A 13,515-nucleotide genomic window follows, 5' to 3' on the forward strand; every position below is an offset into this window, starting at 1 on the left:
TAGATTATAGGTCGCAGGTTGTCGGAATTTGTCGGGAAGGATCGCGGAAGTCGACGGAACAGTACGGGTTAGGACACGGTCCTTACACTAAGAGCTGTCAATGGTATCGAATTTGACTCGATGGCATCAAGTATGTCAGAAATTAAAGAAACTTTTCATTTCTCTTGACATATAAAACTTGGTTAGTACAAGGGGATATGCCTATATTGCACATGTATGTTTAACCAACCAACAAAAATGAGGACCATAGTCCTTAGATATGCCTATTTAGTTTATACTTGACTGAACTTTCCATTAGTTCGCGCATAATCCGATCGATTGCTGAAGATCACTAAACCTATTTACATCAAGAGGCTTTGTTAGGATATCAGCAAGTTGTTTTTCTGTAGACACATAGTCCAGTACAATGATCTTTTCTTCAATAAGTTCTCAGATAAAATGAGTGTTCGATTGTATCGACTAAGAATCGATGATATCGAACTTAGCAGAAAACTTAGAAAATTTTCCAATTTGAAACCATGTTTTCAGACTTTTAACACCTTTGTTGTTCTAAGTTTTTCTTAAGGCTTTTGTTTAACTGGGTGTTTTGGGATTTGGGATGTGAGGCTTGATTTACCTATGATTAGCTCGGAACACACATCCGGTTGAGGCGATTGCTTGATCAATCTTCATATAGGGCTTACCTGACTCACCAAGTCAACACTCACACTAATTGACGGACCAGGGCACTTTCACCGTACACTAGTACGAGCATAGAGGGTGCTTAACAACTTCCCTTTTAGTAACCGAGGTCCCTTACTTAGAATCCCCGATCGCAGACCAGGAGTTAATTTAAAGCAAGGGAGTCTTCGGATTCTCTAGCTTTGCATATTCTGCAGGTTCTAGCCGACTGCAGTATTTTGGATTAAGTGGCTAGTGGTGACTCCAAGACATCATATTCAATCACCCCTTTGTTAAACAAACAGAAACCTTGACAAAAATCACTAAAACTAGTGTGGGTGCCGATTTCCCAGCATTCACAGAATGACGACTCCACTGGGGAATTACTAGTCAACACTAGTTGAGACTTGACTTGAAAGAGTGTGATAGTCCAATCTTAAGAGATATTCATCACAAAAACATTTATATTTTTCTTCACATAAAAAAATAATGAACATCGATCTTTAGCTTGCATGAATTCAAGGCTTCCGCTCACCCCATGCTTACCCAATCCAGAGATGCCACGACAAACCAAGAAGAAGAAACCATTGTGCCTAAAAGGAACCCTCTGGATCACCTGAGCTTATGGCTAATACCACTGCATCCATGGCCGATGTGGCCCAAAATTTTAAGGCTTTGTAGGACCTTCTTGCCCAATGTATCCAAAGAGAGACTGTCCAAACTATGCAAGTGTCATCACCTAGTGCCCCAGTCTTCTTAACTTTCCAGCATCCTCCCCAAAATGGGAGTCACTTTCACGGCCAATTTTTCGCATCCGACAATCCTTTCCAACAGTCTCTCATTGATGAGAGTTGCTATCAAAATCAACCTACCGCAACCAAGAAACCCAACCAATTCCAACATCCTCTTCCTTGTAGATGATCCAGTTAATTCCAAGGGCCAAAACCCCTCTTATTTGGTCCCTTTGAAATCGAAGAACTTCGCGAGCAAATGTGAGATATGCAGAGGAAGCTACGGAAGCAACAAGGGGTGGATATCCCATCCACCAAGTTCAGGGATCTTTGTCCCTTCCCTGATGCAAAGGTACCTTAAGACTTCGAGGTACTAAAATTCAATAAATATGATGGTACAGGGTGTCTTATGGACCACTTAAGAGCATTTTGTGGAGAGCTTAATACTGTGGCTGGTAAAAACAAAGTGTTGATCTATTTTTTTCAAAAATCCTTGAAAGGCGATGCATTAGATTGGTACACATCATTAGACTATCATCGAATCAAAGCTTAGGAACAACTTTCCCAAGCTTTCATTAATCGTTTCATGTACAATCTTAATGTAGTGCCCAAAAGGGCGGATCTTACTGCCTTAAGGCAGAGGAATGGTAAGTCATTATCAACTTACGTTGGATGGTGATGGGCCATGGCCACCAGAATGAAAATACTTATTAATGACGAGGAGAAAATCTACATGATCATCCACTCGGCAAAGCCGAGTATCTCCGGATACCTCGTATCATATCCATATACCAATTTTACCCAACTCATCTATGCTGGGGAACGAGTTGAAGCCGGAATAAGGGCTGAGATGATCTCCCCTCTGTGGCCTCATCTGGCCTCTCCAGTATAACGAATACTGGAAGGAAGGTCTACTGGATACGAGAATGATCACAAAAGTGTTCCTGACCTACATCCAATATAAGAAGATAATCTTTTCGCCTCTACCTAAGGCACACCATTCACCCCTCAACAAGGACAACAACAACAACAATCAAGAGGGAATGTACAATACCCCAATCATGGTCAGCAGATGGGGATGGCCCGGGAGCCTAGGCAATTCACATAATTAGCGTAAACTTACAGCAAGATACTAGCCGTGCTAGTCCAAAGGCAAATACTTACCCCGCTACTACCTAGGTCCCCCCAAAATCCTTTGCCACCAAACTATAATGAGAATAAGTATTGTGCATACCACCATCCAAGAATTTCCTCTGATTGAATGGACCACAGTTTGGGTCCCACCCGAGCTTGAAGAATCCAAAGATTCACAATGCATCGGGGATGAGCTGAGAAAAGAGATATCCAGCACCAACTCAAAACCCAATCCTGAATTCATCATGATTTTTGGGCACGACGGTGAGGGCCCACCTATTGATCTGTCTGGCCCTGCCTCCTGAGGGGAGGGAGTGTAGGGTAGTAGCTGGTTCATGATCCCCAAGACGGCACAAGAAAAGAAAATAGTGTTTGGCTCCTCTAGACGAATCAGACAATCCCTGGTTTACATCATCGTCTTTCTCAAAAAAAAATCAGAAAATTTCAAAAAGCCAAAAACATCAGATATTTTCAAAATGCTAAAAAATTCAAATACTTGTCAAAAAAATTAGAAAATTTCCAAAAGCCAAAAACATTAGATATTTCTGAAATATCAAAAAAATTCAGATACTTGTCAAAATGCAAAAAATCAAATATTTCTCAAAAAACAAAAACAATAGAAAATCTTTCAAAACTCACAAGCAATAATGTGCCAAATGCGTCTATTACAACACGCATGTTTAAAGTCGATTCATATGATTTTGATCTAGAGTTAGACTTCAAACTTATGGATTTGGACGGAGCCCAGGATGTGGAAAATGATGATCCAACTCTCGAGCTACAGTATTCCCTCAGAAAGTTCGAAACAAAGGCCAATGTCGTTATGCACAATTTTGAAGTTGTGAACTTGGGATCCCTTCATCTCCCTAGAATAGTACGCATCAAGAAATCCTTTCTTCTTAAGTACAAGTAAAGGACGAGAGAATTCTTAAGGCCAGGGCTTCCAATCTCATGTTCTCCTATGAAGCCTTACCCAAATCGAATGAAGAGATAGTCATACACCATCTGTTATGAAGCCTGAAGTCAAGCCCATCAAATTTGTCAAGATCATGTCTGAAGTCCATGATGGAGCCCACAACTCGCGCATAAATGAACATGCAATGTTCAAGAAGAACTTGTGACTAAGCTGCTATTGATGAACGATGGAGATAAGCTATTATGACATGTCAGGAAGTGCTTCAAGTATTTAAAGCTTGTATAACAGATCCATGTGCATGCTTTATAACCTGACAACACCCTAGCCCTTTTTCATTATGAGGTGTGGACATCATCGAGAGAATGAACCCAAAGGCATCCAATGGTCATGAATGCATTCTCGTGGTAGATAAAGTGGGTGGCGACAACATTTCACATCATCGATACAAATGAAGAAAGAAGTCAAGGAAAATGAGTGGTCGTAAGCTCAATACGACCAACTACATCTCGTAGACTTAAAGCGCACAGCGATCAGTAGGACCAACGACAAGCAAGTCTGAAAGAAAGGTTAGCAACATGGTAATAATGCACATCTTATCATTCCGCTTGCTAGATCCAGGGGGCAAGTCCAAGCCATCCTAGGATGATCCATTGATCGTTTGCAAAATTCTTTTAGGAGGTACCCTTTGTCTCGCCATCATTAGGGGCAAAGATCTTCCAAAGCCCATCAATGTCGACAACGTGAATATTTATCATGGGTAATCTTACCTAACTATGTCAGTAACCACAATCGTAAAGCTAAGGTCAAACAACAAGAGGTTAGCATCTTGTGGTACATTCCATCATCATTCATTCTCTTCAATAAAGTGTTCCAAAAAAAATAAAGGGTTAAAAAATGGACAAATAAAAGAGCGCAGTCCAAAAAAGAAAGAAGAAGAAAAGAAAAAAAAGAAGAAGAAGAAAAGTAAAAAAAAAAAAAGAGAGTCGAACCCAATGAGTGAGAACACAAGTCCCTAGCCTGTTTCCCCTCAGGATAGTTTACTTCAATGTCAGCAACTTCACGATCATGATTGAAGACAAAGTCAGGAAGCTCACCAGTTGACCGACAATGAATGGAATCTAGCCTCCTGCTTCTGTTACTTGAAAAGAAAAATCAAAAGAAATAACATGTCTAAGCGAAACGGGGGTGGTGAAAACCTGAAAGGGTGCCTCGAGTAAAAATAGCGGGCATGCAGCGGACTTGATGAAAACCTGAAAAGGCACTAAGGGTAAAAAGAGTACAACTGCTAAGGGGATGCCCCTTTGATCATTTCTTTGTTTATTGCAATTAAAGAATTAGGATTAATTATTATTTTTAATTTCTGATCCTTAAACACATTGTGCGACCCGTGTAGCGGCCACCCGAGCACTGTACTCGGCCTAAATTTCTATAAATAGCTGGTCCCCACTCATTTCTTCACTTCTATTCTCTACGGTGAAGCACTGTTTCATTTTTTTTCTCCCCGCGCAACGAGCTTTGGTTGTGCGGCCCGTGCAATGAAATTCTGTTCATGTAAGTGAAATTTGCATTGCGCTGCCCACGTAACGAGAGATCTGTTGTGCGACTGTCCCTCATCCGTCTTTTCCAGACTTAGCCAATTTTCTAAACCTTAGTATATTTCCCACTCAAATGTTTTTTTCCTCAACCTAGTTTTTCCAGGACTTTGATCCTTCTCATCATGGCCCACACAAAAAGAACTTTCATTGCTGTCAATCCCCCAATTGAACATTCATCCCATCGAGAATTACCTAACCCATCACCTTTTGAAGCCAGAGAGTCTCCCTCATATCTAGCCCAACCTTCGTGCAAGCATTTTAAGACAATTGCTAAGCGCCCTGCCTACATTAAGGAGCTGGTGCTCCCTATTTTTGACTTCACCGAATGCATTTATATGCTTCCATCCCCCATCCACATAGCCATCGCTATAGGCGATCTTGAAAGACCTCCCAAACAAGGTCATGAATACGATTAGGGGAAATGGTTGAAATCGATAGCTCATCATCAGACCATCAGCCAGAAACCTCCCGCCAGGGAAGACACTCGACCCCCTCCCCGATCGAGGAAGATTCATCAGAATAAGGCTCAAGAATTTCAGGAGAAAATTAAGGAGCACAATCGGAAGAAATTGCATAACTCCTGGGAGTTGGTTCGCATAATTGAGGGTGTCATAAAATTTGACAACCCTTATAAGCAAAGTATCATGGTGATTCCTTTTAGCATCCATCGTCACCATTCCATTTTAAATTGTGAGTCTAGTGATCATCTGAACGGAGAAAGACTAGCTTTTATGAAGTCTTGGTCATTCAGAGAATCAAGATTACTGGAAGGCATTTTACAGCCGACGAAACCGAGACAGCAAATCAGTGATATTCATTCCATGTTCTTCCTCACCCCATCTTATGATCCCCATAGCCTACATCCCACTTATTTTTACAAGACACTTCAGCAGCATTTTAGTGAACGTCGCCTCATCTGGAGTCTTGAAGAATTCAAAACAAGGGGCCTCTTGACTCCCCGTAATTATTATTCTGAATGGGCTACAACAGTTCTTGCGAAGCATACGAGGACTTTATTCAAGATAGGTATCTACACCTCAATTGTAGCAACATCATATCCTTTCTATAAGGAGTCTTCTGTTTTGAAGGCCTTTCTCAATTACTGGTGCCCTTCCACCAATTCTTTCCATCTTCCTGAAGGCGAAATGAGCATTACGATCTAGGATATTCATAGGATTACCGGTCTGTCGATAATTGGAAAATTCTTTAATGAATTTGCCCCCACTAACGACGAATTAGCCTTTATCTCTTCACCTGACCACATCGCCTCTATCTTGAAAACAACCACTGAACTCTTCAAGGAGATGTCTAAGTTTCTAAATATCCATAAGATTCACCCTATGCAATGGCTAGCCCATTTTAGTAGAGCTCTTCAGTAATCTTTCTTCTTTTCAAATTAGCATTTTTATTGCATCTTGATACATATTAATATTGATTTCACCACTTCTCTTTTTTTTCTTCCAGGTTTAATGGTAACCACTCGCGAGAGCTAGATGGCCTTCGTAGGAACATAAAAGAGCATGCTGAATATTCCATTTACGGGGAGCTTGCAGTGTTTATCGCATACTGGCTAAGCATAATGGTTTTTCTCAACTCCAAGTTAGCAGATGCCATCCACCTCTCACTATTTGTAGTAGCCGGTGCCATGGCCGAAGGGGTCAAATATTCCCTTGCTCCCCTACTCTATGTTCAATTTATAGAGGTTTCGGAGAGATCGCTTCTCACATAAAAAGTCCCTCCGTCGGCTCTATTTCTACTTATATGCCATGGCACTACTTCATCAGCTGGCTTGACGTCAATTTCCCTTAGACTTTGAAGTTCCAGAGAAAGCTTATGTTCATCCTTCTCAGATTCCCCCCTAGTTCTTTCAAAAAAGAGCCATGGCGAAGAGGTCCTATGATTGGGCGAAAGATGCTATATCTTTTGATGCCAAGATTAATTATTTTCTTTTTTACCTGCCCCATTACACAACAAACAAAGACAAGTTAGACACAAAGTCACTTACTTAGAGAGAAAGGGCATTCTTTTTATCGATTAGATCGTGCAGTCTCCCGTTGAGGGAGGGAACGAAATTCTGGAGAGAACTGTACTAGCCTAGTCCTTTTACTTGCCAATTTGGCTTTGATCAGGCAGTTCCCAAAGATTGTAGACTAGTGACTCGAAGGATGCAGAGTTATGGCACTAGTCCATTTAATTGGGCAATGGTATGGAAGCAATTGCTAGGCCGAGCTAATTCTTCTTCCATTATCCCGTGCTGCGACCGTATTCCTCAGGCTTCATTAATCACAGAAGATGGTGGGTTCACCAGTCTTATTTGGTAAGGAAAGGTCTGCTAGTAGCTAAGCCCATTTGTCTTCCACCACCAAGACTTAGGGGTCGTACAATTGAAGAGGGAGTAGGCTTCATAGCGGAGACCAGTCGCACTCCATTTGCTGGTCATCTTTAGATCAAAATATCCATAGATGAACCTATTCATGAGAGGAAGCCTGACAATACCCTAGAAGGGTGGATAGCTTACAGTGTCATTCATGAATTTGAAAAGGTTCCTCAACATCGCTTAAAAAGAGAGGAAATCACAGAAGCTTGTTCCCCTATGCTAGAAAACATTGCCAATCTTCAAGACCAGCTAACCTCTTTTACTCATCTTCAACGTCAGTCAACCTCTCCTCCTACCCCCAGGACTGTCCATCCCAGTCCTTCTTCACCTATGACAAGATCTCGAACGCGTGCCCAAGCTTCTTCCCCTTCACCTCAAGAAGGGACTGTTACTTTTGCTTCTCCGGCTTTAGTCAGCGTAGATCCTCAACTGGAAATTAGCCGGTCTCTTCTTTCTAAAGAGAAACAAGTTGTCATTAAAGAAGTCAGTGAAGGAGATTCGGAGAGTGAAGGTTCAACTTCCTCGTCTAGAAATATGTTTCTGACGAATATGAGGCAGAAAAAGAGGATCAAGATGATGACGATGAGGAGGGGGAAGTTGATATTAGCGGCGAAGAAGATGTCATTGCAGAAAATGTTCATGCTGATGAAGAGCATATCCCTTCGACCTTTGAGGCTATTCCCGAAAAGACTTCACCCATAGTGGGGGAAGAAGAAGATGAACCCCTAGACTATGGGGAATATGGTTATTCACCATGTAAGAAAATCTTGCTATTTTTTTTGTTTGTTTTTATTCCTTTCTCCTTCCTTATCTTACGTATTTTTATTTCAGGTGATCATGTTATCAATACTGGGGTAGATAGTATTTCCCTTGTAAATTTACCTCCTGTCATACCAGCGGCTTCACCGAGATTTTCTTTGCCTCCATGGGCAGTGGCACGTGAAATTGCTTTTCCAGTAGAATCAACTCATCTACCAACTCCAACCACCATTGATTTGAGTACTGAAGCTAAGGCTCCATCTTTTGCTGAGATGGTGGGACCTGATCCCCTTCTTACTAGAGAGATGTAACCTCCCACTGTTCCGGTACCAGTAGAAGGTATACCCTTTTCTTCATTTACACTTTCCATATTATCTGCACTTATAGTTTTGCTATAACTTTATATCTTTTATTTCTTAATACGGAACTTACCTCAAAGTGGCACGGCAAGTTTTGGTTCTATTGGGACTTCATCAAATATGTTTTCTCTTGAGAAGTTCTCTACGTATAAATTGGCATTGGTTAGGAATTCTATATTAGCTATTGTCGAGATGTTTAAAGATCCTGACCAATGGTCAGATCTGGCTGTTGCTTTAGATATTTTGGACAGTGCTACACGGATGGCTAAAGTCAACATTTCTTCCATACATGATGCTCTCCTTAGATTCCATAATTCAATAATTGCTCTAACTTCAGCTGAAACTGCGATTGTCTTGCCCAAGATTTTGGAGTATAGGAAGCAACTTGCAGACTCTGGGGAGAAGGTGTCTAGATTGATCCCATCATTTCTTGTCACGACCAAGAACAACTATCTTTACAGGAGCAAATAAAGACTTTTACTGATAACAAGTTGACTATTCAAAATTGTATTGCCCTTTTGAAGCAAGAAATCGTTTAGCTGGAGAAACAGGATCTGGAGGAAGATCTGAGCATTAAAAGAGTACAGGAAAAGATACAATATAGCCTTCATTCCATGGATGCCAAAAGATCTGAATTGGCTAAGAATGAAGAATTAATTGCTTCCTCAGAAGAAAAGCTAACTGGTATCTGGATCCTACCAAAATTATTTCAAATGCCAGACTAGAACACGCAGCTGCTCAAGTTAATCTTTAAGAAAATTTGCAACAATACTTAATAGCATTAGGCATAACAGGTGAACTATGAGATATAAAACTTTGACATATTTTCTTTAGTTATTACAAGTACTCTTTATACAAGTATTTTATGATGTTCTTGATAATGGTTCCCTTGTATGTTTATGCAATGTTTTGATTGATGTGTTATACCTCCTTTTTTTTTAAAGTATCTCTTATGACTTGTTAGTAAGGGATTTCTTATATGATTTTTGTCTTAGTTGGCAGTGCTAAGTTTTAATGTAGTCATATAATCACACATAGTTTATCCTCTTAAGTAGTGGAGCCAGGCAATTTTTAGACTCTTGAGTAGTGGAGTCGGGTCTCACGTGATGTCTCTATAACTCTTAGGAGTCCACTGGACTTCTCATATCCTAGTGAGTTCACTAAACACGATCGATCAGAGGGGCCCAGTGAAACTACCAGGGCCGTGAACTCGGTTGGATTTACGCACAGGGTTGGCCGCAGTAACTCTCTAGAGTTCACGGGGCGCACAAGGCGACCTTTGGGGTACCAAATATAGGGGTGCCAGTCCATTAATGAGTAGGTTCAAGCCCTTCCTCATGAGTTACTACTATCAAGCCAAAGATCTGGGAATCTTACGCATGGTTGACCTATCTATGGATAAGGACAAAGAGCTCACACTGCAGCCCGCGTTTTCTTCGCCTGCAAGGTTGGACCCATTCACGGGAGGGTATTTTCATTTGTTCCCCATGATGCTGTCGAAAAGCTATACAGATGGCATGAGGTGTTATGCGTGACTAGCCGTTGAAGACTTTTGGCCCTTTTAGGACTTTCAGTTGTAAGCTTCATTCGCAGCCCACATGGGTATGCATATGATGGCCTTCACGGGCTTTTTAGGGCCATTGGCTTCTCAATGATTGAAAATGATAGGTCTTACGCGTAGCTGGCTATTTTTTATAGCTTAGCTAGGCTGCCTTAAAAATAATGGCAGGTGGCCATCATTGTCACGAGAATGATAGATATCTCTAATTGAGATTGATACATCACTACTTCTGCTAATATCTTCAGCGATATTCATATGTGTTGTTCACAATATATCAGCTTGGTGACTATACCAATTTTAACAAAATTCTGTACTCGCTTGATGATGATAGTGATGGTCACTTTCCTTTTGTAATGCTCGTTGATATGTAGTCTTGATGCACTTGCGAATTTCTTCTTTAGTCATTGATTTGATAGTACATGGCTATGGCCTTGCTTATTCTTGCCCCCTTTTGATACAGAAGCATTATTATGATAATATTCTAGATCAAAATCAGTAGTATCTTCAGGGACAATATCTTTTAATGAAACGAGCATTGACTGTATACTGATACCTTGTCCATCTTGGTCTATGACTCAGTATGCTCTATTGGAGCATACTTCTTTTATTTTGTATAGCCAATCCCATTTGGGCTCGAATTTACCCCCTGTTTTGTGGGTGACTACTATAGGTCTTTTTAGCATCACCACCATATCCCTTTTTTTGAAAGATCGATACTTAACTCATTTATCAAAGGCGGCCAATGTCCTTATCTGATATGACTGCAATCGCTGCTGAGCTACTAGGCATTTCTCATCAAGTAAATCTTAGTTTTGCATTTTCATCATCTGTAATTAACTGATGTACTACCACTCTAAGTGACACAACTTGTATTTTGATCGGGATAACCGCTTTTACACCATAAACCAGTGAATACGGTGTTGCTCTTATTGCTATTCGGTGGGTAGTTCTATATGCCCACAATGCTTCTTGTAACCTTTCATCCCAATCACGCTTGTTTCCTGTCGCTATTTTCTTTTGCATCTTGACTATCATTTTATTCAACGCCTTTGCTAATCCATTGACTGGTGGATACCAGTGGATAATAAAGTGCTGAAAATAAATGATGAATGCTAAATTTCTGACATAACTTTTCCATGCCTCTATTTTTGAAAGGAGTGCCATTATCTGTGATAATTTTCTTCAAGATACCATGGCGGTATATTATTGCGTGTTGGATGAAATTGACCACATCTTTCTCCTTGACACTGCGCAGTGCAATTGCTTCTGTCCATTTGGAGAAGTGATCTGTCGCTGCCAAAATATACTGTTTTTCTTTAGACGAAGGAAAATTTATATACCGATAATGTCAAGTCCTCAGGCAAAGAAAGGCCAAGAGGTGACCGACTGATGCAAGTCTTCTAAAGGAATGTGTATAACATCTTCGTGAATCTGGCATTTGTGACACCGCTTCGCATAATCTATCGCATCTTTGAACATGGTAGGCCAATAATACCCCATTTGATGTATCCGATGAAATAAATTTTGGCTAGCTTGATGTGCCCCACATTCTCCAGAGTGTGCTTCTCGCAGCATCTGGCCTGCTTCTTGTTCATCTAGGAAACGTAGCATCATCTCATTGTAAGATTTTCTATACAGTGCTTCACTACATATGATGAATCTGCTCAACTTTGCTTGATTTACTGCCTCTGCGCTGAGTCTTCTAGCAAGATATCATATTTGAGGTAATCTATGAAAGGCTGACACCAATCATCTGTCGCCACCACCAAACACGATATAGGAAGTGTCTCAACAATTTCATCAATGACCTCTGAAGAGAGTAAAATCTTCTTCCTTCTATAGTCACCTAGAGAGGACTTCGATTTGGGCAGGACAAAGCCGCTGCCAGACTGGCCAAAGCATTTGCTTTTGTATTTTCAGACTGCGGTACATGCTTGATTTCTACATGGTAGAACTGCTCTAATAACTGCTGTGCTTTTCGGTAGTATGTCAAGAGTCTTGCTTTCTTATCTTGAATTCAGTCGTCAATTGATTTATAATCAATTTAGAATCTCCGAAGATATGCAGCATTTTTATCTTCATTTCTTGAGCAATTTCCATTCCAATGATGAGAGCTCTATATTTGGCCTCATTGTTTGTACACGTGGCACCCACATAAAAGCATAAGGTAACAAGTCACCTTGAGGAGTAATGAATATCACCACGGCCCCTGCCACTGATGCTCTAGAAGCACCGTCAAAATACATCTGCCATGGGATTTGTGACTCGGCCAACATAACCAGTTCATCGGGAAAATCATCACTAATGGTCTCGCATTCTAGTACAGGGTGTGCTACTAGGAAATCCGCCACTATTTGCCCCTTTACCGCTTTTTCCAACTCATACATAATAGTATATTATGAAAGTAACAGCATCCATTTGGCCAGTCTCCCAGATAGCATTGGTCTTGTCATAAAAAACTTTCTTGGATCTTCTCCTGAGATCAAAGTTATGTCATGGGAGAGACAATAATGTCTCAACTTCTGCACCACAAATATTAATGCCAAACATTCCTTTTCAATCAGGGAATAATTGTATTTTGTGCCCATTAGAGTTCTGCTCAGTTAATAAAGAGCAGCCTCTTTCCTAGATTCATTCACCTATGCTAACAAGGCCCTTAATGAATTCTCAGCTGCAGATATGTATCTTTAATCAGGGCTATCAATATCGGCGACTGTTTCAGCAATTCCTTTATCGAATACATTCTGACAAGCTTTGTCCCATACAAACTCTGTGCCTTTCTTCATCAAATGAGAAAACGACTCACATCTCCCTGCCAGATTTGAAATGAAATGGCGAATGTACGCCGGCTTTCCTTGCAAACTTTTTAATTCTTTCAATGTCTTCGGAGGTGACTTATTTTGAATGGCTTTAACTTTTCCTGAATCGATTTCAATGCCCTTGTGCCTGATAACAAAACTGAGGAATTTTCCTGATGATACCCCAAATGCACATTTAACTGGATTCATTTTTAGCTGCTTCTTTCTAAGTTGACGGAAGACCGATGCCAAATGTTCGCGATGTTCCTGATGATTACCTGACCTGACCACCAAATCATCAACATAACATTCAACATGTTTGTGAATCATGTCTTGGAAGATATTCTGCATTGCCCTCTAATATGTTGCCCTAGCATTCTTGAGACTGAACGACATGACTTTATAACAATAAATTCCCAGCGAAGTTCTAAATGTTGTTGTTTCTTCGTCTTCAGGTGCCATTCTAATATGCTTTTAACCTGCATAATCATCCATGAAGGACATGATAATATACTGAGTTGTACTATCAATTAGTAATTCAATTATCGGGAGAGGAAAATCATCTTTCGGACAAGCTTCATTCAAATACCTGAAGTCAACGCACCCCCTGACTTATCCATTTTTC

This window comes from Magnolia sinica, chromosome 2 (genome assembly GCF_029962835.1).
Source record: "Magnolia sinica isolate HGM2019 chromosome 2, MsV1, whole genome shotgun sequence".
NCBI lineage: Eukaryota > Viridiplantae > Streptophyta > Magnoliopsida > Magnoliales > Magnoliaceae > Magnolia > Magnolia sinica.